Source organism: Pollicipes pollicipes, unplaced genomic scaffold, assembly GCF_011947565.3.
Source record: "Pollicipes pollicipes isolate AB1234 unplaced genomic scaffold, Ppol_2.1 Scaffold_2555;HRSCAF=2994_pilon_pilon_pilon, whole genome shotgun sequence".
NCBI classification, from domain to species: domain Eukaryota; kingdom Metazoa; phylum Arthropoda; class Thecostraca; order Pollicipedomorpha; family Pollicipedidae; genus Pollicipes; species Pollicipes pollicipes.
Genome location: NW_023596136.1, coordinates 44,328,204 through 44,353,935, shown reverse-complemented (window position 1 = coordinate 44,353,935; position 25,732 = coordinate 44,328,204).

The following is a 25,732-nucleotide window of genomic DNA, read 5'->3' as shown; positions in this document are numbered from 1 at the left end:
CTGGTTATAAGAAACCAGCGGCAGCGATATGGCTTGGAATGAGCAACTGGCTATCGAATGTTGAGTTAAATAATCGGAAAATTTTACTGAGCCACTTAATCCCTGAATATTCCCCGTTATTCAGGGATACGCTCTAACACATTGCACCAGTGCACACGCCAAGCGCTTTCGAAGATGTGGCAGCACGAACTGCCACCACGAGCTGGCATACTGTTACAGATTGCTTTCAATCGATGCATGCACAGTTTAAGATCACGTAAATAAATCTGTTTCAGAATGGAAAACTAAGCACAAAAAGACGAAAAGAAAGAGCTGAATGAAAGAGTGGAGGGACAAAAAGTCGGAAGGAACAAAAGTCAAATCCGAAAAAGTCGAATGACAAAAAAAGGGATAAAAAACCCCAATCCCTACTACACGATTGTGCAAGTCCAGGTAAACGGCAGGATTTGGTGGCGAAAGTGTAACGCGCCGCAATGGTCGGAACTGACCATAACGTCCTCTGACGTCACCTAATCTTGTCCGCGGTCCGCTTTCATAGGCCGCAGGCCATGGCTATCAAGGGCAAATGACGAGCGCCTAAAACGACTCAAACTAGGGAATTTCGCGCAAGGCGTAAATACACGGGCACCCTTACCAAATGGGTAGCGATTTGGGTCTGGTGCACATTTTCGTACAGCTATGGGTATGGTGCAGGTATGGACAGACGCTTATGAAATGTCGGTCTAGGATAGATAACTGAAAAACAATGATACTAGTTTTGCTCCTTTTAGTCATTATTTGCTCCTGTCACGCTACCTTTGCAATCACCAACGCAAAATATTAAGTTTGTGTTTAATCGATTTTGAACCCCTTCATTCATTTGTAACTAATCTGAACGTTTTCCTTTATCTACTACGCCCTTTGTCTCTTCACTCTTTTCCTATTCGGCCTCCATCACAGCACGCTTTTATCCCTGGCGATCTTGTTATGGTGCAACTTTTTCGTCGATTTTTCGATTTAGCTTTTTACTCTTCAACTTTTCGCGCGGATACCTATTCTGATGAAGTTCTACTATGAACCTTACGACATCGGACATGAATGCAGCATGATCAACCCTTCATCGCTTACAACAGTACCAGCGTTGGACGACGTCGAGCCAATCAAAGCTGCACGTTTCACCACGGTCGATGCGGGCCTCGGACTACCCTTCCCTATCTGCGGCGCTGGCTGCTCCAGCGTTGGCCAGCAAAGCCCGGCGAACGCCCGGCAGCCAATCAGATCACGCGGTGGGCGCGCCACATCTGACCCTTCACGCTCCAATCAGCCCAGCGGCCGGGCCTCCGCTGCGATACCATCACGGTAGCATCGGGGTACCGTGCTGCGCGAACGCCGGGGTATAGCCGGGCTCGACAGACGGCATGGGGGGATGGTGCGATGCGAGAGCCGGGGTCTAGCCGGGCTTGACAGACGGCATGGGGGTATGGAGCGGTGCGAGTGCCGAGGTCTAGCCGGGCTCGACAGACGGCATGGGGGATGGTGCGGCGCGAGCACCGGGGTCTGGTCGGGGCCGGCAGACGGCATGGGGGATGGTGCGGCGCGAGTACCGGGGTCTGGTCGGGGCCGGCAGACGGTATCCGGGGATGGTGCGATGCGAGTGCTGGGGCCTAGCCGTGCTTGACAGACAGCTTAGGACGACGTTTACTTCAGATACGCACCGCGAGAGAGCACTGCGTGGACGTCCGACAGCTAGGGTCTTACATGGCACGTCCGCAGGCCGACTGACACACCAAACCAGATGCTGCCGTGTAGATTGGAGCCCATAAAGCGAAGACAAGTTCCGAGTTTTGTGTGGAGAAAATGGTGTCATCTGCTGTAAGCTTACACTCAATGTTTGCTAGACATTCCCAACGCTGAAATAATCTACAACTGCTTGACTGCATTGCTTCAGGCGTGTTGATTAGGCTTGCGATCAAATTCAGTTAAGCAACGTGTTCTACAAGATCAGATGTTGCCTTAAAAACAGAAAAAATATTGCAACAGCTGCATAACCTGACAAGCCATAGATGATTCTTGTTTGTTACGCTCATCCAGCTTGTGTAGTCAATGATGCTGATCCCGTTGGTTATGACAGTGATGTTCTAGCTGATGTTGATGTTCGTGTTGATGTGGTCTTAATACGCTGTATCTTTATTCCAGAGGTGCCAATGTTTTCCCCAAGCTCTCCCGAAAACATGACTGGTACATTTCTTCTTTGCGTATTTCACCCCAGTAGCTCAGTTGGCTAAGACGCCTGTATTCCAACTCATATACTGGTGGCGGGGAGGGTTCGAGAAGCTTCACGCGCTCATCACTTGGCCCCGGTGGCGCCGACCGCGGTCGGTAGAATGTGGTCCGGCGCAGGCCAGTACCCAGTGCGGGGTCCTAGTTTAAGGTGGGCTACAGTTGACCCGGAGTTCCGCGATCGAATGATGTTGTGAGGGCTCACGCAACAAGCACCGCTTAGCAAGGGCGCTGATTGCAAAGAGCATGTATGTGCTAATGGGGCTAGGGTTATTTTTTCCAAAAATCCGCTGCCAAATTCTAAGATGTATTTCGCATATCATCGCCATTTCGGGCCACATGGGGATGGATGCCTACGACCTACCCACCTGAAATGCGAACAAAACCGACCGCACTGTAGCGTCTACATTATCACACCGCTTGACGAACGGGTCGGCCACCAAGGACTCCACCTCTTTGACCCGTTTGCTGCCAAGGACATGCACTGACTGGATTGTTCCGCACAGCAGATCTGTGCCGCGTAGCGATCTAAGGTCTCAGAATGGGCCTCCGAGAAATGAGGTGCGCTGGAGCGCGAGAGGACGTTTTGTTGCTGCAATGGTGCAATTCTCAAGAGGAGTATTGATCGACGTTATGACGAGCTTCACTTTGAGAGCGCAGCAGTTCCGAATCGCTGGGATTAATCCGATATCCTCACTAGCAGAAGAGTGACACAGACCAGAGAAAGATTTCCGAGCCGCCCGGGCGCGGCCGAACCGATCCGCTGCCGCCCGTGCGAGACACGACAACGCTCTTCCCGGCAGCGTCGAGGCCGTCAGTTGGGCGGAGACCCCGCTCGGACGCACCGGCATTTCGCGTCGGGTGTCAGCCCGGCCGTGCTGAAGTCGCCGGTCGAGGCGGCCGGGCGGCCGGCGGGAGTCCTCCGCAGTGCTGTCAGCTCGCGTCGGCGCCGGCGCCCTGCTAGTTGGGCTAATACGTCGAGGTTGGTGGCGCCCGGAGCCGTTCAGTGAGCTGATGGCGTGAGTCAGCTGGCGTCCCCGGAGCGCACGTGCCCGGCGGGACAGCATGGCCGCGCCGAGCAGGCGGCCGCTGTCTGTCTGTCTCGGCCGTCCAGCAGGGCGCGGCGCTGGACTGCGGCTCGATAGCCGCGCTATGGTGTTCGGTGTCTGCCGTGCCGCTGAGGGACGACTGCCGTAAAGTGAATGAGGGTCGGCTTATTCGGCTCGGCCGATAATAGGAATGCCCTCGGCTGAGGAGTGGCGGCCGGGGAGGATACAGCCCTGGTGAAACGCTTCCTGCCGCCCGGAGATCGACTTCGATCGGACCCGCCCCATACGTCCATTCGGACTCACGGCGGTCTGTTCATCTATTGAGGTGTCGATGGGCAAAAATGTTCGCTAACTGAATGCGAAGATGCAATGAGGCGGCTGTAGTAGGAATTACGTGCACTAGTTCAGCGGTGGCCAGCAGGTGCTGTGCATGATGGCAAATGCATTCTATCAGCCGTTTGTTTCTGAGCGCAGCTTGTCTTATTTGTTGCATCAAGCATGTGGTTGAGAAGATAACAGCTGGGGGCTGATCTTTAAAATTTTTGAAAATCTTACGTTGTTCCTATGGGCATTAACTGGACACAAATCATCAACCCTTTATTGGAAAATTCATGTCGCCCCTGAAGAAAACCCATACACATAGCACACAGCACACCAATTTCCAGCTACAATAACTTGCAAGAGCCTGACTGTCGTTTTTGACCTGTATATTTTTAGAGTGTGCACGGGTGTAACCTCAGTACTATGGCTTTGGGTACAGAACTGCACCCGCTCATGATTAAAAACATATTAAGTTTAGGTAGGGCTATGACGATGCACAGGAGGAGCAGTCCAAAAAATGGCAAATATACTTTTAACCTATGTTGGGAAGTTTCATCTCTGAATTCATGCATGTGCTCGCAAGTGATTCAGGCATTGCTATCGCCGACGCCATGCGAAACCGGATTGTATCTCCCTCCCGGGCCATCCGCCCCGGAGGACTCCAAGCGCCTCTCTTAACACTGAAGGCAATCGTCGCCGCTGTCTTCGCGGTTTCACACTCGAATATCTCCCTTCCATCGAGATGAACACTCGTTTAAACGTGTCACCGTTTTGAAGTAGCCCGTATCTGGACCGGAGGTCCGAAACAATTTCTTGCAGTAAGGGTGATAATCATCCGCAAGGTGGGTAAAAATCGCCCTTATCGGATGCAAAGCATGGTGCGGGGATACACGCTGGTGTTAGAATATTTGACCAGCCATAGATGTTTTAACCGTAGATGTCGCTAGGACACGTATCCAAAAACGTCTAGACTCACTGTATAGGAGAGAACGGCTTAGAATCATTTTAAGATGACATTGAACAAACCGTATTGTGATGCCCTTCAACGCGCAAATGCCCTGGGGGGGGGGGGGGCCCAAGGTGACGTCACCGTGGGGCTGCCAGACGAGTCCCGACCAGGCTCCGATCTCCTTTGCCCTGTGCAGACCTGCGTCGCGATGCTGAGTGGTATTGTGATCCTGAGTGCCTGGTGCGTCTGCACGTCAGGCCAAACTTTCTGCTTTGAACGTAGATTACGCTTTTAATATTGCTTGACATGCTTTAGAGTAGGATTTTAAAGCTGGAAAAACGGCTTAGATAGTAGAAGTTACAGTTTTAGACGAGGTAGTGGCTGTGCAGGTACTGATGCTATTTAGCATGGAACACTATTAGCTTGCATGATGGTCAATGCGAAAGTTTAATAAAATAATTTTTCGTGAAAGTAATGTCATATCAAGCATCTTGCTGCGCGTTCAATGTCACCGATCTTTCATACACTGAGGTGGAATGGTCGACTGCCATACACTCGGGATTTGTAGTACAGCGCCAAAAAACAAAAGATATAGTGAGTCGCTGAAATCAAGATGAAACAAATGGTGTCAGAGAAGCAAATTTACTTATGATACTCTGCGATGTGTTTTCATCTTCTCTATTTTGCATTGCGCATGACTGGCATTGGCGATAAATGTGATAGATTTCTTCCCGTGAAAATAAAATCCCTTCAATTTACTACATAACTTTCACTTTCCACAAATTTTGGGGAATCGATGTGACCTTTCGTTTGCAAACTAAGAAATATAGAGCTTATCGGAAAACAGCAGTATATTGGTCTCAACGACATTTCGCATTTGGAAGTGATGTTCTGTTGCTAGTTCAATCATTTATATCATTATGCCACGTCGGGAAAGAAAATTTCCAGACCATCTCATTTTTTCGGGTTGACATGTTCATATGTAAGAGAGTATACCTTGAAGCGACACGGAACCTAAACTGGCGTGTTTCGTGGTCAGTTCTCAATACAATGGCGTATAGTGGTATGCGTTTTGAGCATATGTTTGTGGCACGCTATATAGAATCGTTAATGCAACAATGTCGATACGCCGCGTGCGTTTTTTGACATCGTCGATTGACGCCTGCCGCCCGCGCCGGCCAAACCGCCGTTGCTAGGGTTACGTCTAAGGTGTAAAATTCGCTCGATGGATGCCCAGTAGAAAATTAAAATTCGGCTCCATCCCAAGACAATGAAGAGAGACATTCCCAAAAAAACATTTGTGGGTCACATCGACGCCCTTTCAGGGTGAGAATCAATGAGCTGTGGTTTAGGTTTAATTAATGAGGTGTAACTTTAGATTACAGTTGTTCGTGGCTTTAGCGGCCTGTCAGTCGTCATGCTTGGCATCGACATCATGCATTTCTGTCTTACTTTTGAGTTACCTTTGTGTGCATCAGAACTCCTCGCTACTGACCTCGAAAATACTTACCACTGTTCGCTCTTTGATTTGAATGTTTTGTTTATCCCCTATTGCCTAGACGGGAACGCCGCGGCTTTGCAATATGTTGCTTGTTAGTACTTTTGGTATCATTGTACGGCTGTATGCGCCGCTGTGGACAGGGACGGGCACTCACGGCCACCCGTTTGTAGGTTATTTGTCCCTAAGGGCCTCAGCCATGCATACCACTATGAGCATGGAAGGCGCTGCTTTTCCTTGGTGGCGCTGCCTTCCGTCCGCATGACGATGCAACGAAAAAAAGGAAGGAAATAAAAGGGGAGGAGTACTGGCGCTGGGATACTCAGGTAACTTCCGCCACACAATCTTAATTCGTTTTAAGTGTTCGTGCACGACTCCCGGCGAATTCTGTGTCTCTTCCACCCGCGCCACCGACACCAAGTGCATTTCAAAGACGAGGTGCGTCTCTGCGCCACTCCTCCGACCTCCAGACAAAGCCGTTCAACCACAACGGACAGTCTTTGCTCTGATTTTTGTCATGACAAGGCATCGCGTGAACCATGAAACCGTTGCCTCAGGGAATGGTTTTATTATTATGCCGTTCCAGATATCAGATCAAACTGATGACAAATAGAAACGGTAAATGTCAGATACAAAGCAATGCAAGAGAAATACGATGCGAGTAAGGATCCACTTACACAGGCGCTGTTTCGACTCGTTGGACGGACATACGAAGCTTCAGGCTTTAAATCAAGCATCCAGCTGTGCCATAATTTTGCCGAATATGCTGTACTTTTCGACAATGACAGTCATGCACGACGTTCTTTGTGAGAAGGAGAGATGAATGAATTTTGGGTACGTGATAAGATGCCTAGCGCGCCGTTGATTAATATCATCTTTTGTGGATGAGCAGTAGTGGTTCATCGATTGCAAAGTTCTTGTCTATCTGAAGATATCTTACGCGGGAATTTTCATATTAGAAAGCGCGGCGAGCCAGGGGTCTCGGAGACCAAGGTGAGCTGCATGGGGTGTCAATTACACATAACGCGATTTCACCTAATGTGCATCTGAAGCATTAAAAATGTGTGTGAGCAGGGCTTAGCTAGGAACACCTCACTGAGCTATCACTGAAAACGGCGGCGGTCAGCGTGATATCCAAGGTGCAAAAACACACTTTTTAGTGACATGCAAAGCTCCTTTTCAGGAGCTTTGTGTCACTTGCAGGTTGTAAGCCAGCGCTAGCCACACAAACTTTTGCATTAGTGCTGTAGCTACTTGTGCGTATTTACAAACAATTCTGCCTTGAAGAAAAATAGCAATCCTGGCACTTCAAACTAGCTGTTATATTGGTCCAGCATCGCAAAATCCTATGAAGACAATCCCATTGTGTGCGCAGTTGGATTTAATTGGAAGGGCCCGTCTAGGAGTTGCGCGCAGTCGTGCATCCCTCTCGCCTCCCCTCTCCCCGCTGGCTGGAGCAGGGCGCGGGTGCTGCCGCACTCGCGCCTGTTGACCAGCCCGCAATCCTCGGCGGAGCTGCAGGCGACAGGTGAAGCCCGAGCCGGGCCGACGATCAATGGGCGCCGACAACAAACCGCGGCGCCGTCTAGGTCGGCGGTCCAAACCGCTCGCAGAGCCGCGCGGCACACCGCCAATTGTCCGGACACTCCCTGGAGACGCGCTGGCGCGCCCCGACCAACCGCCAGCGGCATGCTAGCACACGTGATGCGCTGCCACGACAACAGCCCGGAGTGCCGATGACAAATCGTTGGCAGTTTTATTGCCGTGATGCACAATCTGAAACAACAGGCTGAAATAAATGGTATGAACTGAGTGGCAAAAACATGCCCGGTTCAGGATGCGCAAGAATCCTCTCCTGAAAAGTTTTCACAGCAAACACTTTCCGAGTTGTTCAACTGATTTCACTTCGCTGGTTCCCAGGCTCTGGCAACGTATTAGTCGAGACTGTGTTTGCCTGAAGCACTCCTCGCGCTGAAAGAGACTGGGCCGGCGCCGAGCAGATCCTTCCGCATCCAAAGTTGCCCGAGTGGAGGGAATTCTGAATGATCGCATAATGGCTCGCCATGTCTAAGGTCGCTGACATCAGCTCTGAGTCGTCCAGGGATCTCATCTATCCAGTGCACGTACAACTGGCTTACCTAAGTCGCGGCTGTATTAAGTACCGCATGCAATAGCTCGAGTACTTTATGGGGGGCCATGGGTCATATAATGGCGTGGCCGCACAGACCAAGTAGGACTTGTGAGCTGCAGCAGAAGACTACCTGCAGCCAGGAGTGCACGCAAGTAGGGGGGGGGGAGGCACAAGGAAGCCTAACTCTCCCCTAACTAAGGGTCTGAGGGGCCAAAGGTCCGCTCGTGACCGACAGTCTAGGACCGAAGGTGCTGGGCGGAATTCGCAAGAGGGAGCCGGCCCGCGGGGCCGAGCACTCCCATGTAGGTCAGATGGTCTCTTGAGCCGGCTGGGCGCTGGGACAACGCGGTGCTCTGCATCAGCCAAAGACCGTCAACACCGAACAATTTGCTCAGTGTCCGCTGCGGCTCTCGGGGGAGGGGGAGCATTTCTCAAGCAAAGACAGGGCCGGGGCCACTTTATCTCCCTGAGGGCCTCTTATGTTGGTCGGACGCCTGAAACAGTGGCGTGCCCATTATGTCGGTCAAGGGCTCACAGCGCCTAGCAGGGGATCCTGCGCCAACAAGCAGTCCCTAGTCAGAGACGCATTTGCTGACAAGGTACAGGGAATTAACCCTGATTGTGAGAGGGTCTCATGTGTTGGTTTGTGCCCTCTGACAATGAAATGATTTAGAGAAAGGACGATTTAAAAGGTCCACATTGAGCCAATGAAAGGACCCTGCTCCAGTCAGAGACCTCAGTACCAAACGGCGGAGGGGAGTCTTCGACCAGTTTCAGCCAGATAAGTTCACACAATCAGTTCAAATAAGCCGAGCAGTGGTTCATGTGCCCCTGCGGATCTGGCTCGACGCCGCTAAGGGATCTCTTTGCGCAATGGGAACTCCTGCGTCGATCCAAAGCTTGCCGTCATGGGTCCCCCGTGTCAGGGGGGACCTCTGTATGATATCCCCCTCTGAGGGCCTGCGGATCGGATACGGGACTCCGCACTTCGTATCTTGAGAATGCAGTCGGCAGGAGCCCTGGGCTGGTATGGAAGGGCCCTTCAGTAGCAGACCAGGAAAGGTAAAGAGCCCCGTGGTGTTCTGTGCAGGGGGTGTCCTGAATGGGAAAGGTAAGAGGTGCGTTTGATGTTCAACGGGGTCAATCGCAGTAAGTCAAAATTATCTAATCACACGGCCAACCCATGTTTGTCTGAGAAAGTCCAGCACCGATTAGCACAACATATATGTAGGATAGTTTTGGACGTTTGGGCATGCATGCTTGAAACAGCTAGGGGCGAGAAGCGCTGATGCCTGGGGTCGCAATTTTCGTCGAACCGCGGGGCGTTGGTCGTCGCAATTAACACAAGGCGGCGACGGGGCGCGCGGGAACGACAAGGCAATATGTCTTTCGAGGAGGAGATCTTCCAGACCGGTTCCCCGTCCCGCTCCAGCGGTCTCTCCTATTGGCGTGCTGCAGGCCACTTCCACGATTGGCGTCAGGCTTGCGTTTCTTATGTGTTTGAGGCAGGCGAAGGCCCTGTTCGTAATGACTGAGACGTGTATGCATCCACTGTTACAGAATTGTTAACTGTTTAACTGGTATGAAGCCTGACCACACCTGACTGTCGTAGGACATCTTTTGTACTCTGTGGAATGTCGCAAGTGCGCCGCTATTGATGACAATGCGAAACATTGGAATGGAGCACAGATGCCCCGCGGTAAAGGAGGGGGGGGGGGGGGGGGGAATTCCCGCAGCATCAGTAATGTGACATCGTTCATTAGCCACCCGCATTCCCACAAACAGCATCTTTCTCATTTTGCTTGCACACCATTCACATTGCAAAACAAACTTTGAGAGGAGGCTGAGAATCGCGTGTAATGAACGGCTGGAAGTACCTGTATTTCGTTAGAATTTGGTCATAGACTATTTGTATTGCCTGATCTGGGTTACGCGGGCACAGCTATCCCCGTGGCTGAGTACCAGATGAAAATTGCGTGATTCTCGTGGATAAGATGTTTCTAGTTAGCTGCGGCTTCTGTTGGCCGATGTGGATTGCTCAACGTATTGTTCCTGATGATCGTTTTTTTTGCAAAATGTTGTCAACCAATGGGCTCTTTTCCCGCCGAATTTAAAAGCTTTGATGTGCAGAAAAACAACGATTGCCTACGCGAGTCTCAATAATCTTGTTTTTTTGCATCTGACACATATTCTGAACATGACATATATTGCCGCTGCGAATGACCACTTGTGCCAAAAAATACAAAACTTGTTCGAAGCAAGCGGTTGTTCAACAAAAACTTGGGCAAAGTTACAGCAGCTTGTACGCTGCCTCCATCGAGACGCCGCTCAACAGCACCGAGCGACATTAAAGATAACCTCAGCATGAACAAGAGCATCGACATCAGTAAGAACATCACCACCAACACCAGCGGGGTTAGCATCATCGCCTTCACAAGCGGGATCAGCATAACAAACATAAATACAAGGTGTCAGACCAGGACAGCTCTCTTGCTTCCCCAAATGGGAATAAGGCATCAGTTGTGAAGATAGAATCGGTTGTCAAAAAGAATAGTCTTTACTTGTGCAGGCAGCGTGGAAAAACCACAATATGTTGAAAGCAATGCAGTTCAGTCGGCTTTTGCGGACTCTGTGTGTCCATCTGGTAAGCCAATTCGCATTGTGTGTACGTCAGGTTTGAAAGATTTTTGTCTGACACCTGGTCCACAGTCTGTGTAACGTGTTTGATATGTTAGAGCAAGGGTGAAAGCTTTTCGCATGTTCTGGTATCAAAAATAATCCATTCAGCTGCGTTTTGACGGGCGACTTACAACAGCAACAACCAAACGCAAAAAAAATAGTTACAGCCAGTAGAAGTGCACGAATAGCGGTGCTGGTGATTTCAGTGCGATGGTCCAGCCAACCTCTCCCACATAAAAGTTACACACCATTCGTAGCATAGCAATGGGTAATCTGATTTTGTTATGCTTTCTCCTTCTTCATTCTCGATATGTATGTTGCTGCTCCGTCAATAAAGAAGTAAAATGTATCACGTCAATATTTGTTTTTCCCAAATAGTCTGGATTCCCCGCACCCAAAAAACCCTGATATTTTCATTCCCTTGCCTTTCGCAGTTCGTTCCAATAGCGCAATTGGAAAAAGTGCCTGTATTCCTATCTACCTACTGGTAGAGGGAGGACTTAAGGCGCTGTATGGGTCCATTATTTGACCCTGACTGACGCGGGCTGCGGCCGGAATCAGCGGGTGCGGAAAAGGTCAGGTGACGTCTGAGAGCTGACCCTGAGTGCCACGATCGAATTGTGGTGTCAGAGCGCGCGCAACATTCGCGACAACAACGCAACACGCAACAACACGCAATAACATTAACAGCAGCCGCGCGACTGATTACTTGTTGACTTTACCATCTTTGCATATCGCGTATCGCATGGCACATATTATTTCGCTTATCTTCCCGAATTAGGGCAAAATGTGGATGGAGGCCTACCACCTAACCGACCGACATGTTAACTGAACCGATCTCACTGCAGCCTCTTCCGCTCACGTCGACGCCGGTCAAGCTTCACTACCACACCGTCAAGCCAATGGGCTGGCCATCGATCACTCCACCTCTCTGACCTGTCTGCTGCCAAGGACTTCCGGCCGGGTCAGGAGTGTTCCAAGCAGCAGCTGTGGGCTGCGTCGCAGTCTAAGGTTCCAGGATTGATCTCTGAGAAGGTCAGTTCTGGAATCTGATTTCAAGGAATTCCAATTCCAGCTCAGCTCTGAGAACGTCAGTTCTAGAAATCAGAGAAGATTGCCCTATGGAGAACTGATGCGTGAGGGAAATTGTTAGAAAAAGTGTAAAATGCTGAGAAGCTGATGATGCTGACAGTTCTGACCTAGGGCGCAGACAGGATTTGGAACAGGAGCAGCTACCACGGTTTGCGACGGGAGAGGTCACCCCGATATGTGATGCTGAGGCTGCTTTTTAGGAGCGAGTCCCAGTCTCCTTGGCAGAAGCTACGGCTGTGGGCAAAGTATAGACCACACAAATGCTAAAAGGAACAGTAACTAACCTATCAATGAGCTATTACTGCTGATTTGCTCTGGTGTATTAGATACTTGCTTAAGCTACGCACCGTACATGTTAGCTGGGCTTTCCGCCAGTCGTATTACTAAACTCCGGCTGTCGGGCTGTCCATATCGCCACCCACTGTGGCATCTATGATTACATATCACTTCCCACGGTATTGGCCATGAGCACACATCGCTACCCACGTAACTGGTTATGGTATTTAAAGCCAAAATAGCTGATCTGATCGCCATATTTAGGAAATATACTCTCAGTGTTGTTAAAAATTCGCGTCACGCTCGTATGCATCTATCATAAAGTAGTAAAAAATATCCAGTAAAAAAGGCGGGCACCATGCGATGCAAATACATTCAGTAAAAAAACCTGGAACCTAACGATGAGAACAGGGGCTTAAGTCCCATGAGCCTCCATTGGCTTCGCCACTGATAGTGTCATGGGCGCAGCCTGACCATTCGCAGCCGTCGCTCCTTCAAACTCCAGATCATCATCTGGTGTTCAGAGAAACGCGTTTGGCACAATTCAGTAGATCCAGCTACGAGCTGTGGCTACACGGAATGATCTGATAACGGTTGTGGATTCATTGTTTATTCTACTTCTATTGTATCTATGTCTTGTTTTTGCTGTTGGGAACGGACATGGCGGCGCTGCGAGCCACATCTGGCCGCTAACCCAGCACATTCGTCATCATTAGTCGCGCGGCTGCCGCCCGAGAGCTCTGATGCTGCCGTCCCCCGCCCCCCGCCCTCGCCCCATCCCCAGGGCCCCCGGCCGGCCGCCGCGGTTCCATCTTCTGTTGCCCGCATCGTCCCCGCCCTGGACGCCACCCAAGCCATGGCCCCTTGACGGACGCTGCCCCGTCCCCGCGTTACGCCTCCCAGCGGGAACACGCTCCGCGCGGGGCGCACGCGATGGTGCGGATCGAGATGGGATGGCCTTTCGGTGCCAGCTCAATGGCAAAAGAAACGGTGTAGAACGGAGAGCTGGCACATTCGATGACACACGCATGCGCAGTTGTGCCAATGCCAATCATCGCCAGCGCTGCACCTCATAGGCAGCCAAATTTTGAGGCCTGACTTGCAAACACCCAAGGAAAGCCAAAGAAGCACTGCCCCGACGCCAACAGGACGCAGCGTGATTGTGCCGCTGACCGGCGCCCGTCACAGCAGCGTGGGCTCCTCCGGTGATCAAATGCGCTCACGGCGAAGTTTGGCGCCAGTCGATGTTGGCTTCCAATCACCGGCCTGAATCAAGTGCAATTCCGTCGAGCCAGGCCGTGTTTGCCTATGAGCCTTGATGTGGCGTCCGAGTTTGCTGATGCGTTCTGTCACGCTAGCGCTGCCGCCACGACCCAGCAGCAGACGTCACGGCCCCCCCCCCCCCCCCCCCCCTCCTCAGCTTGTCAGCCGCTAGCTCAGACCGCCTCCGTTCAGCAGAGTCGGACAGTGAGGCACTAATCCATGTTCGTTTTTAAAACAGCAAAACACACATCATTAACGGTGTGACGCCGTTTAACGTGGAACGGCACTGGGTAGGCAATATGGCAAATATCCAGACATAGGCCATGCCCCAAGGCGTACTGGCGCACGACGTGCGACGTTCTCCACTAAAGCCACTTGTAGCCTGCGCTTCGTGGCATTTATCTTTTTAAATAAGCTGTTGGTTTAAACGTTGTGCGCATTCTTCACTGAGAGTTAACTTATCATGGCTGAAACTGGCTAGTAATTAATATTGTCCGGATATTGCGAACATCATTAAGCTAAAGCCGGATAGATTGCAGAACTTTAAGAATCTGGTCATTTGGTTGCGGCGTTAGCGTCAAAGGTTTAGTTGAGCTGGAGCCTATGACAAATGGTGTCGTTAGAAGGGCTCGGATGCAGGTCACGACATCTAATATTGTGCGGAGTTGGATGGAAAGTCGTGCGGCAAAAATCTGACCTTTACCAAAATAGCGTCATTGCGGATGGAGGCGTATGGGCTACGCGAGCACCTGTAACTGATCGCATGCGGATGCGGAGGGCGTGTTGTCGCTGCGGTTCCGTCTCTTTGTGAAGCACGTTTGCGTTATTGGTTGATGTTTGAAGACGATCACTGAGCATAACAGTGCGTGTTTTTCTTAGAGCAGATGTCTTGAGGAGGACGTGCTTGATGAGGACCAATCAGTCCCATGTTATAATGTAGGTCTCGCGGCGCCGACCCGCCAGCTCAGCTGGCGGGTTATCAGCTGGCTCGTGCCTCGGCCCGCCGAGACACGTAGTGTTCGAGTGAGGTGAGTCATATCGCAGTGAGTTAAAATACACGTAACACGCCGAGACGACGTGGTGTGCGGGACGAGACGAGCCAGGATCCAGTCGGTTGAGATAATACAATAGTGACCAAAAGCCTACCAGATTGTTTCGATTTGTAATCTGACTAATCGTTAAGGACCGCGCCAGGCGGCATGTTCCTGAAACAAGCGATTGCTCTGGGTCATTGGAGGGCAATGACCAGCCTTGAAATTTGAGAAGTATATGAAGATGTCTGTAGCGGTCCGTGTTATCAAGAAATTTGGAATGCACATCAGAAACTGCCTAATAAATCATGCCATCCAGTAAAAAGAGAGGATCGTTTTCACCTTGACCTTGATCTTCATGCCTGGCCCTAGGCCAATGCAATATACTGCTTTCCTAAATTTAACCGTTTTGGTTCCCTAAGGAACTATCTCAGGAAAGTATGGCTTCGTCTAACTCTCCGCTGCTACGTCCGATGGAACGATTCCCCAGGCATTGCCTTCAACGACTATCTCTTACTTTGCATATCTACGGTAGTTTATTACTCGCTCTTTACTTAGTACGATAGTTATTACTCGCCTATCAACGAAGCTTCTAAGAAAATTTGCCAAATGATCACAGCGCAAAGGAAAGGTTCTGGTGAAATGAAAGGTACGAAATGTATATGAGTTTAAACAACAGTTTTACACATTTTACGAAGCACGATTTTTTCGGTAAGCCCAAGCTGTGTAACCTAGAGCCTCAACCAGAAGTATAGCAGACAGTTACAATACTCCTCGATGAATGCCTACAACTACCTGTGTGTGTAAAGGCGAGTGGTCGTCATCGAAGGCAAAAACACATAATTGGATCATTTTTGAAAACTACGTGCCAGGTTTAGTTTATCAATTTTTCATGACTTCTACACTTCCATGGAAACCACTCAAAGCTCCTGATAATCGTTACTAGAGAACGAGTCTGTATGAGCTATGAGAACACGTCTGTATGAGCTATGAGAACACGTCTGTACAGCGGGTATACCTTTTCGCCTCAGAACTTTCAATTCCAACTCCAAAACACGGCGCGGACATGGTTTGGCTTGTCTGCCGCTGACCACACGTTCACTTCACGCTGTCCAAAACCTGGTGTCCAAGTGCACCGGAAACACGCTGACCACGGTGCTGCAAGTGCTTTGGTTGTTTTTCGTGTTAAGGTGACACTTCGCCATCCAACATCTCCGCGTTCTGATCGTTAAGTCAAACATCAGTAATACGTGAAGTGTGAAAGGAACGAGTGAAGAAATAGAAAGAGATGAGTCCTTGGGGGGCGAATAAGCGCCGACAAAAACTTCCTCATAAAATCCGTTTTAAAGCCGATTTTATTCCCATCGTCGTCATCCGCTGAATTGTTGAAAGTGCACCAGCAATTAATCAATTTTGGCACCTTAGTCCAAACAATGTACCATCGCTTACGATGATCTTCACATAAACAAGGGATGGCGTAACAGCTAGATCGACACAAAACAGCCGAGTTTCGTAACTTAAGATATGTTTTATCACCAAATATTAGAACTGAGCGTGACAAAAGCATACAGCGGGCCTGACCCGGGCCATCGGTTAGTTCAGACGGATACCGCCCGCCGGCTTCCCGCTACCAGAGTCAGCTCCACCGATCACCAGCCCATACAGTGAGCGGTAAGAACTGATCCCGGTGACACGGACACTGTCCACATAGGCCTAGAAATGAAGTGCATGAATACCTGACGTTATTTCAGCCGGGGACGAGATGAAGCAGACACTAATTGAGTGCCTCAACAATCAGGAAGTAATGGAATTCTTGAAGGAACAATGACTGGTCGACCATGCGCTGACTGCCACCGCAATGGTGTGCAAGCCAATGAATTATGTCAGGAGACTCAAAACCCTAATTAAAGAGCGAGATGACGTCATAAATGAGAATGAGCGCCACTCCCGGCTTTACTGCCCGAACATTTCGGACATCACGGGACCGATCAAGACGGTGATCGAAATAGCGATGCCGCTTGTAGTCGCTGTCCACGTAGGTCAGACCTGGACGGACAGAACCCTGTGAGTTGGGCGGTCCAACAGCTTGCTTTGGTTGATCGTCGCGAATTTAGTCAACTGAATCAAGAGGAACGAGATGCACGACGAAAAAAGCGCCTTCGGATCATTGCCAGTCAGGGTAGTTTGGCATAAACGAGCATATTCATTCTCCACGGTATCACTATTAAGGAATCACAAGGCTATGGATCCAGTCTGCCAACCAAGAACATGCAAGACGCTCTGGGCAGCCCGGACGGGTCACGACCGAAGAAGGTGAAGACGGCTACAGACGCCATGATGACAAAGCCCAAGTCAACAGCCGATCTGCAAAGCTCTCGCACCACCGAGCCTGCCCTGAGCCTAGCCCTGAGTGAAGCTGCCCTGCGTGTGGGCGCTAGCTGGCGACGCCCCTGCGACCGACCCGAGATCCCCTACTCTCGCCATGCTGACCCGTAGTGGGGGCTCATGCGGAGTCAGCGCCTAAGGCGAGAAGCCTCAGGCGGTACCTGTGGCGTTCGCTCGCACTAAACCAAAAACAAATCGAAGTAAAGTTGCACATTGCTCGGTGAGTTTATTTCAATCGCTGCTTTTCGTATTCCAGGATCTATAGTAGGTGTTAAGTAGTACAGCTACCTATGGGATAGACTTGGCCGTCATTGTCACTGGGGCTTTACGACAACCTCAGCTGCTCAGCCCGTGCGCCGTCGCGTACCTCTCACCCTGGCAGGAAAGACTCGGCACCGCGAGGAATCAAACCCCGGGGTACGGTAGCGTCCAGTTACAATAATTTAGCATGCCACAGACAAGTGTTTCACATAAGATGCAGCAATTTAGCGATTACATATGCCAGCACCGTTAATAACCTGCGCGGATGACGCGGATGACGTCTTCGCGTCCCTACACTGTGGTTATGTTAGAGCAAGCCGACTTCAGGGTGTCCCAAAAGTGAGGGTGCGCTTTTAAGTCGCACAAATCAGCTTGCATCCACCACATATGAATGTAGAGCCCCTCATTTCAGCCGAAAAAGTAGAATTGTGATGCCGACTGAAACGCTGCGAGCTCTGGTTGTAGACCAGCGGCATTTAACCGAGCCCCAGCAGTCAGGCCACCTTCGGACGGTGTCACGTGACAAGCCCACCCCCGGGACACGACACGACGGCCGGATCCGACCGGCCACAGAGGTCACAACATCACATTCCTCAGCACTGGATTATCTGCAACAGCGTTATCGAACACACGCAATGAAAATAGGCATAAAGAGTTACCATAAGAACCGTATCAATGCACACCAACAAAAAAGTCGCAGCTCAGTCTGGGCGGTTAAAGCGTCTACATTTGTATGCGGTTTTTAACTAAAATAGCCATATTAAGGATTATTTGGCACAACTCACAGACCTGCTTCTGATGACTTGAGACCCCTCTAAAATCCGAGCTACACGGCAGTGAAGATATGCGGCCTTTTTCGGGGGGGGGGGGACTTTTTAAGTTCATCCAGGCATCCATTGCGCCATGATCACGGCATTCAAATTCTGTCATTTCATTAGTCATGCGGCGACCAAGGCCTAGGCAAATATGATTATCGGGTCGTTAATAGCTGGTGTTTGTAAGCATGACTTCCCGATATAACGGCAGTCAGTTGACTGTCCATTTATGTTATGCAAGGTGCGATTATGTAATCAAAAAATGACGCATTGAGGGGCATATTTACTAAACAGAGAAACTGCGCAGTCTAGAGCAGTCTTTACATCTTAAAAATATACCAAAAGTAATATGTGAGCTTCTCTAGTTGTATTTGATGCTTCCTTGAACACCTTGAAATGTGAAACATTCCCTTAAAAAGACGCCCGGGTGGCCGGATGAATCTTTTCGCTCGGTTGGGGGTTAGTTTGATCCCCCTTAGATCTCAGAAACAAAGAAAGCTAGGGATACCAAATTCACGGGTTGCATTGCATTGTGCGTGAACTCTCTTGTGCCTAAATCTGTGGTTTTTAGCTATTGACCTTCGGATCACGTAACGTCAAACAAGATCAAACTCCAGGTTGGTGTCCAAAGTTCCCCAGACTCTCTCATGCGACCACCATGAACTTAGATACATGTCCTGAGAAAAGCGTCACCGGTGCTCATTTAAGGCCAGTGACCTTTTATGACCTTTTGAAGGTGTTGGTGACCAAAATCATGCAAGACTGCCTTAATTTTTGCATTTGAATAATCGCAACGAATTACGTTGGGTGGAATGTCCCTAAAAACAAGATGTTCACCGTGGTCATTTTAGGTCAATGACCTTTTCTGACCTTTAAGAGGTCCATAGAAGGTGCACGATGCAGTTCCTGTTGCAATACATTAAAAATGAGCTTTATAAGTATCCTGTACAGCAGGCCCTAGAGTAATAAAGCAGGTTGGTTTTTGTATTGGTCTCACCTCCATACCTGACCCAAGGTCAATGCACTTGGGTTACTGAATAGTTGTGTTGCGTAAGAAAGTATCACAGGCATGTGTGGCTTCGGCTAACACTTCACTGGTGCATCGGATTGAGGGATTCCTTAGAAATCGTCTTCGCTGAAAACATGGCCTGACTGACCTGCTGTAGGTCAGTGACGTTACAAGGTACATCTATATGTTGATATCAAACGATTTTTTTCTATTGTCTACAGCCATGCGAATTTTTGCCCGAGTACGTCGCGCCACTCGAAAATCATTCCGGAAAAGCCTGTGGAGGGGTCAAACTGATCCTTCCATTCGAGTGCATGTTAAAGGAAGTCCGCGGATATCATCTTCCCTCGACGTGCGCTCCACGGTGATGCAGGCATGACTTGGTCCTATTGGTAGAACATTTATGTAACGTGTTTGCAAGTTTCCAGGGAGACGGATTCTCCGATTGCCTCCACGGTTTTACTGTATTGCCCCTGGTTTCGATCTGAAAATCTGGTCCTTCGCCTGACCACAAATACTAACGCACGACAGAGACAGAGATAATGCTGGGCTGAAGCCCAACGAGATTAGTCAAAACCGTGTGTAGGGGCTGCGCTGTGTCAACTGTGACCTGCCAACGGAAACTGAGTTCAGAGACGGTGTCAACAAAGGATTGCAATAGTCGGTGAAACGGGTCTGAATTTGGTGGGCCTGCAGTGTTATCTTGATTTCCGAGCTGTACCTGGTTCTGGTGTCTGGTGCAAAGTGCATGGTGAAGTGTTTTCTGCAAAGAAGTGGTTTAGTTTGTCTCGTGGCGAGGTCATCCAGATTATAAGAATAAGCACGGTACCCGACCTTTCCCTACGCGTAGTCAGCAGTCAGAATCTTTTGGTGGGTGGAGCTGGAGATAGCAACTATTTACTCACTTTTATTGTCGTCACTCTGCCAGATGTGTAGGACTGCAGTCAATTGCAAAACGGTGTAAATATTTTCAAATGTTTGCCACATTTCAGCAATAGTTCCTCATGCCAAATCTGACGAGAATGTAGTGTGCACATCGATAGCGTCAAAGTCGTTCTTGTTTTGCGCGGACTCAATGTTAGATCTTGGTAAATTAATTAAAGTTGATGCGATGTTTTGATCTATATATGTTGTGCTTAAAGGATAAATGATGGTTTTCAAAAACGTTTTCATTGACCTCAATTTTAATACATTTTTGAAGCTTGTGTATACGCGAGGTAATAGGCTAGTACGAGACGGACTTCGTTCGGTCACATGCTGATATTTGATGTTCGAAATGTGTCCAAGGATTCTTGCTTTTTCGACCGTATCGGACATGTTTACATCTGAAGCATTTTATCTCGGGAATTAAGCAACATTAGTTCTGCAGCGTGACATTATCTTAAGTGGCCACGTGGGGATTATCTGGCATATCCTCAAGCATGTTTTGCCGCCGTTCGGTGTTGCACCCCGTGCTAGAGCGTACCTCTAAGCCTTCGAGGCTTTCAGCAACTTTTCCATTCCGATAAGCGTCCGGCGCAGGTGTGACACTGGCTGCTTGTTATGAAAGCTGCCAGTGAAGGAACTTTGCGCTGCATAAATGGGAGTCATTCGTGCGGAAACGGCGTGAGATTTCCATTTAACGTAACTTGTTTTTTCAAAGCAAGCACCTTCCAGAAGCATCAGCGCAAGTTTAGTTACGACGGGGCACTAAAGTCAAGTGACGTTCCAAACGTATAACATTAAGTGGTCCAGCATGCTTCACATCGAACACATTGTTCCGTAAAGCTACCGATACCATGTCAACAATATACGGATCAAGCTTTTCCGCATTTAATCACAAACTGATCAAATTGTTGCTTAACATCTTCATATCGTGATGCAGTTACACAATTTTAACTTGCAAGATATCGAAGCCATGTATACTTTATTTATGTATATATATATATATATATATATATATATATATATATATATATATATATATTATGCATACTATGTATATGCATGTATATAAGTAGATATATATATATATATATATATATATATATATATCCGGCAGTAAGGCGCCAGTTTCGCAATATGAGGTACTTTTTACGCTATCGCCATATGATTAGCATTTGCGCTATAGCTATTCCTCTCTTGTTTTAGTATAAATGACGAAACATTGAATCGGCCCAAAATCACCTGGAAATCGCTGAACTATTGTTTACGCACACACATATATGGACAAAGTAACACCGATTGTGTTGTTTTTGTAAAGATTTAATCCAAACCTTTCATTGAATGAGTTTCTGGGACCAGGGCTCACGCTAAGCACTACGCTGTATTCAAATTCATTAAGCAAATCGCCCCAGGTGCCCTTGAACCAACAGCTGCGCTGCTACGGCAGACGCGTGACGCAATTGGCAAGTCGTGACGGACTGAAACAATGTTCTATGAACGAGTTGGCTTTGTGTTTTTCAACTGTCAACGCATGCCGTCTGGTTCATACGTGGTAGCACAGTGAGATGCATGATCTTGTCAGTCATGTTACTTAACATGTGGCTGTGTCGCTGCGGATAATTTTGTGCAGCGGAAAGTTGTCGAGCTTAATTTCTTCTACAGTAATCTTTGAATAAGTTGCAAAACTCGGTCGAAGCTTAATTTGCTCTCTGTGCCGTCTCTGGTGAATATCTGTCTGATGCCTGAAAGGTGTCCAGAAAAGCGTATCTCTAGCTTATTTTTTTGTTCTGCCTAGTTGTGGGCCACTGCGTTTTGCCTTCTATTGTCAACGTTCCTTAATTTAGGATGTCCTCAAGTTGTGTGATAATGGAAGTTATGATAATGACCTTCTCCTAGGGTATCGTGCTGTGAACTGTGCCTATGGCCTTGCACCTAGTGTTCAGAACTGTGTTTTAAATCATTGTTAAATCCCTGATGGCGGCATTGTTTTTACCCCGTGTCATTTGCTGACCAGCTGTGTAATGTTTAGTGGCTGTGCACCTGAAATTGCTGATTGAAGTAAGTCATCCCATCATGTTATTCCGGTTACCACGTCTATGCCGGCTATCAGTTACCATTACGTGGACCTACCTGGAAGTGAATTTATGCCAAAACGTGAGCTCGTGGAGTCCGAAATATTATGAATCCACACCGATAGGTCTTGTCGATGCATTGGGAGGTCTCCAATATTTGGGTGCTGAACAGGTTGAAGTTCACTGATTGTAGTGTTATCACGCCAGCTCACCACTCATGTACCACTCATGTTTTTCGAAAATAGGCTGGCTACGGATCTGACCAGTTCACACAACATTTCCCTGACAACTTAAATAGTTACGGGTCCAGTAATTGGGCAGTAACAAATGTATTATTTTACAGCCCGGAAGAAGGCCTGACGAGTCAGTCGGAAGCGCGCATGAAATGCCTTGCATTAGTTCCAGCAACCGGTGATAGACCGTGTCAGCAAACAGCAAATATATCGGGTCAGTGCCGTATCTCGCTACCTTTTTTTAATCGTTGGGTCTTATCTTTTAACCGAATGCGGGATATACTTTGTTAACTTGCGACGTTCTAGGAAGTCTACATTGATCAGAAACCTAACCTGCAAATACAGTTTAAGTAATAAAACGCAATTTTTAAATGATTTCCCTCATGGTGCTGTATATTGCATGAGGCAGTGTTCAGCAGTCGCAAGGTCTTCAAGGAGGCGTAGTGGCCCGGCTGGACCGACCGGGCCGGTACCATGTGCATCCTTGTTGATGTAAGAGTCGTTAGACCCGAAGCTTGACTCATTCTAAGGTACGAAGCGAGATGACATGGAGTTTATTTAAGGGCAGGCAGAGTAAGGATAGGGATGGACAAATAAGTACTGCAGGCATGCTGGAACGAACCACACTAAGTACGGACTGAAGGTCGTTCGGGGAGGTTCGGCAATGTCATCAATTATGGTACTACACGTCAGGCCCAGCACTATCAGGCCACACATTATCGCACTCACACCTGTCGCGAAGGTCTTGTGGGGGTCTTTGATCCATTCATGACGATCTTTTCCATAGATACCATCAATCTGCTGCATCCTGATGGCGGTTTCGTCTGTCGTGCTGCGCGTGTGGCCGATATCATCCATCTACAGCTGGCACTTCACCTTGTGCATCAGATCTGGGTGGGCGGGAAAATACTGGCGGATATGGCCGGAAATTGAGCGTGGTAGAGCGTGCGGTAGAAGTGGAATACCGGAGGCAGCATGACCGGAATTCAGCGGTTTGTATTTTGGACGGAACTACATGCACGGATTGCAGGGTAGTTCTCTATAATTCTGAAACTTTCAATTTTTTTTGGTTCCGTGCTATGGAAATTGACCGAATTATTTGTGCTTCGTTTCATTCAGTTCGTCGGACGTTTTACACTTTTGCATTACCCGAGTGAGCTAAATGACAGGTGTTCTCTGATCTAAAGGCCGCAACTGTCCTTCTTTCGAAAAGGGAGCACATACAAAATGAGGTTTCAGTACATACATTTCAGTGTAATACAAGACGTCTACCCAATTTGGGGGCAATGCACTGGAAGTTACGATTTCACAAAATATTGCAAATAGCTTGGTGCAGCCTGTCATTGCGGATAGCGTGGTGCAGATCCGACGATAGGGAATGTATTGTGGGTTTAATTAATGTTATGTTTATAATTTTTGCAATAAGTATTTAGGAAGATTTGTTCTATGGTACAGGGAAGCTTGTATCGGCTCTACTTATGGGAAACTGATAGAAATGTTCCTAACCGGCCGGACGGACTGACGTTAAATGTAACGTGACATTGCCGTCCCTGACCTTATAACGTCATGGACGGACTGACGTTAAACGTAACGTGACTTTACCGTCCCTGACATTATAACGTCAGGGACGATAACATCCCGGTCACCCCAGCCAGCTCGTTTGCAGTCCAACGAGTCTCCTTGAGCGTCAACGCGTAAGACCACTGTCTCACCTGCTTTAGCTAGCTGCTACCCGACATGCTATTGCGCCTCATAACACGATACTCGGGATGCACTGCCATGGGCTTGCTACGCTTGATGAGCCGCGATATTTCAACTGAAATATGATTTACTGGCCTGTCTGAAAAAGGATCGCAATATTGTACACTCATTGCTCAGTATGCAAAGCTGTAGCAATCTTGAATGATAACTAGAGTACCCAATGCCTTAATATTAAAGAGAATGTTTCACATTCGAAGATGTTGAAGCAAACATCAGATATGATAACAAGGGATCGTATTGACTGCTGGTATATATTTTAAGTGAAAAATGCTGCCGTAGACGGCGCAGTTCTCTGTCAGGTAGATATGTTTCTCAATGCGTGATGTTTTTGATTACGTCATCACATGTTGCACATTATTGATTGAGAGCCGGTTGACGGTCGTTTTATCTGGAAATAGTGCTCACGAAAGTCAGCTATAACGCCTTGGCAATTATACTTCTGGGCCTTTATCGCCGCATGATTTATGAAATGGCAGGGTTTGAATGACGTTGTTAAGGCGTCATGAATTTCGAGATGACTTTGTAATGCTCTCTACGATATACCTGGCCCCTTTTTCGCGGGTGTGAAGCTAAGAAACTCTAGGGGCATAGGCCTTCAAAAGGGGCCCGCTTTGTGAACAGCACCCGGAAGGTCTTCTAGATGGCCATTTTAGTGCAAAGCACCATATGATGATGACAATTCAAACTGCTTATCCCAGCTAATGCATATTGACCGGACACGCCGTACGAGTTTGTTGCTGCCCTGATGAAGATTCCAGGTGCAATCATGTTTTTTTTATTCTACGCCAGGGTTTATCAACTTCCAAGCTAGTCTCCTAGCAGTTCAGTCTGGCCCAGAATAAACGCAACTGAAGGAACGGAAAAGGAAATGTATGTGGGCACTCATTCTATTAGGGATTGCAGCATAGCAATAATAAAAGATTATCGGATGGCTTTGGCTTGATTTTGCATAATCTGATAACAAAAACAGCATTTCGGGTGGATGGTCCGTGCCCCGTACCCCTTCACAATGAGTGGGCTGGTGGATTAGATTTGCCCTAGAACTCCACATTATACTACGCCACATTATATTCCCCTTCCCATTCTCTCCCCGGATACATTATGCATGAGATGATTCGGCAAAATCACACATTATTGCTGTTGTCTCTCAACGGCTACCACTGTCCCTGGTGTTTTTGTGTGCCAACACACTTAAATGGAGCCTGTGAGAGCACGTCACCGGTTGAGTTTCTAGTATCCGGTGCGGCCCGGTGTGGCTAGGCCAGATCCAGCCCGCTTATCAATCCGCCTTTTACAGATCCGTTCCGGCGTAACAGAAAATCGATCCAATGGGTTGGTGCAAATTAATTTCTACATTACAGACTTTTTTAAAGAGCGCGTTTTGGTTCATTCGAGTGCGTTAACTTTTAGTTACACACATATTTTCATCGGAAAGGTTGTGGTATCACTTGCCATCTTGGGGATGGAATTTTCTTAGTGTAGGTTAGGTGCAACATACCTACACATCAATCTCCAAGGCTGCAGCGGTAACCAGTTCACGCGAGCAGGACAAATCCCAGTTAGTAAGCCTTCTGAGGTAGTGTAACCGTCATATCACCCCGTATGCGGTGTCTCATGTTAACTTTCCTGCTCGGACACACCGACTGATTAAGCAGCCTTAAACACGACCACTTCATCCCTGTCAGCTGGTAGATGTAAGCTCTTCATCCAGAAAACTGAAACAG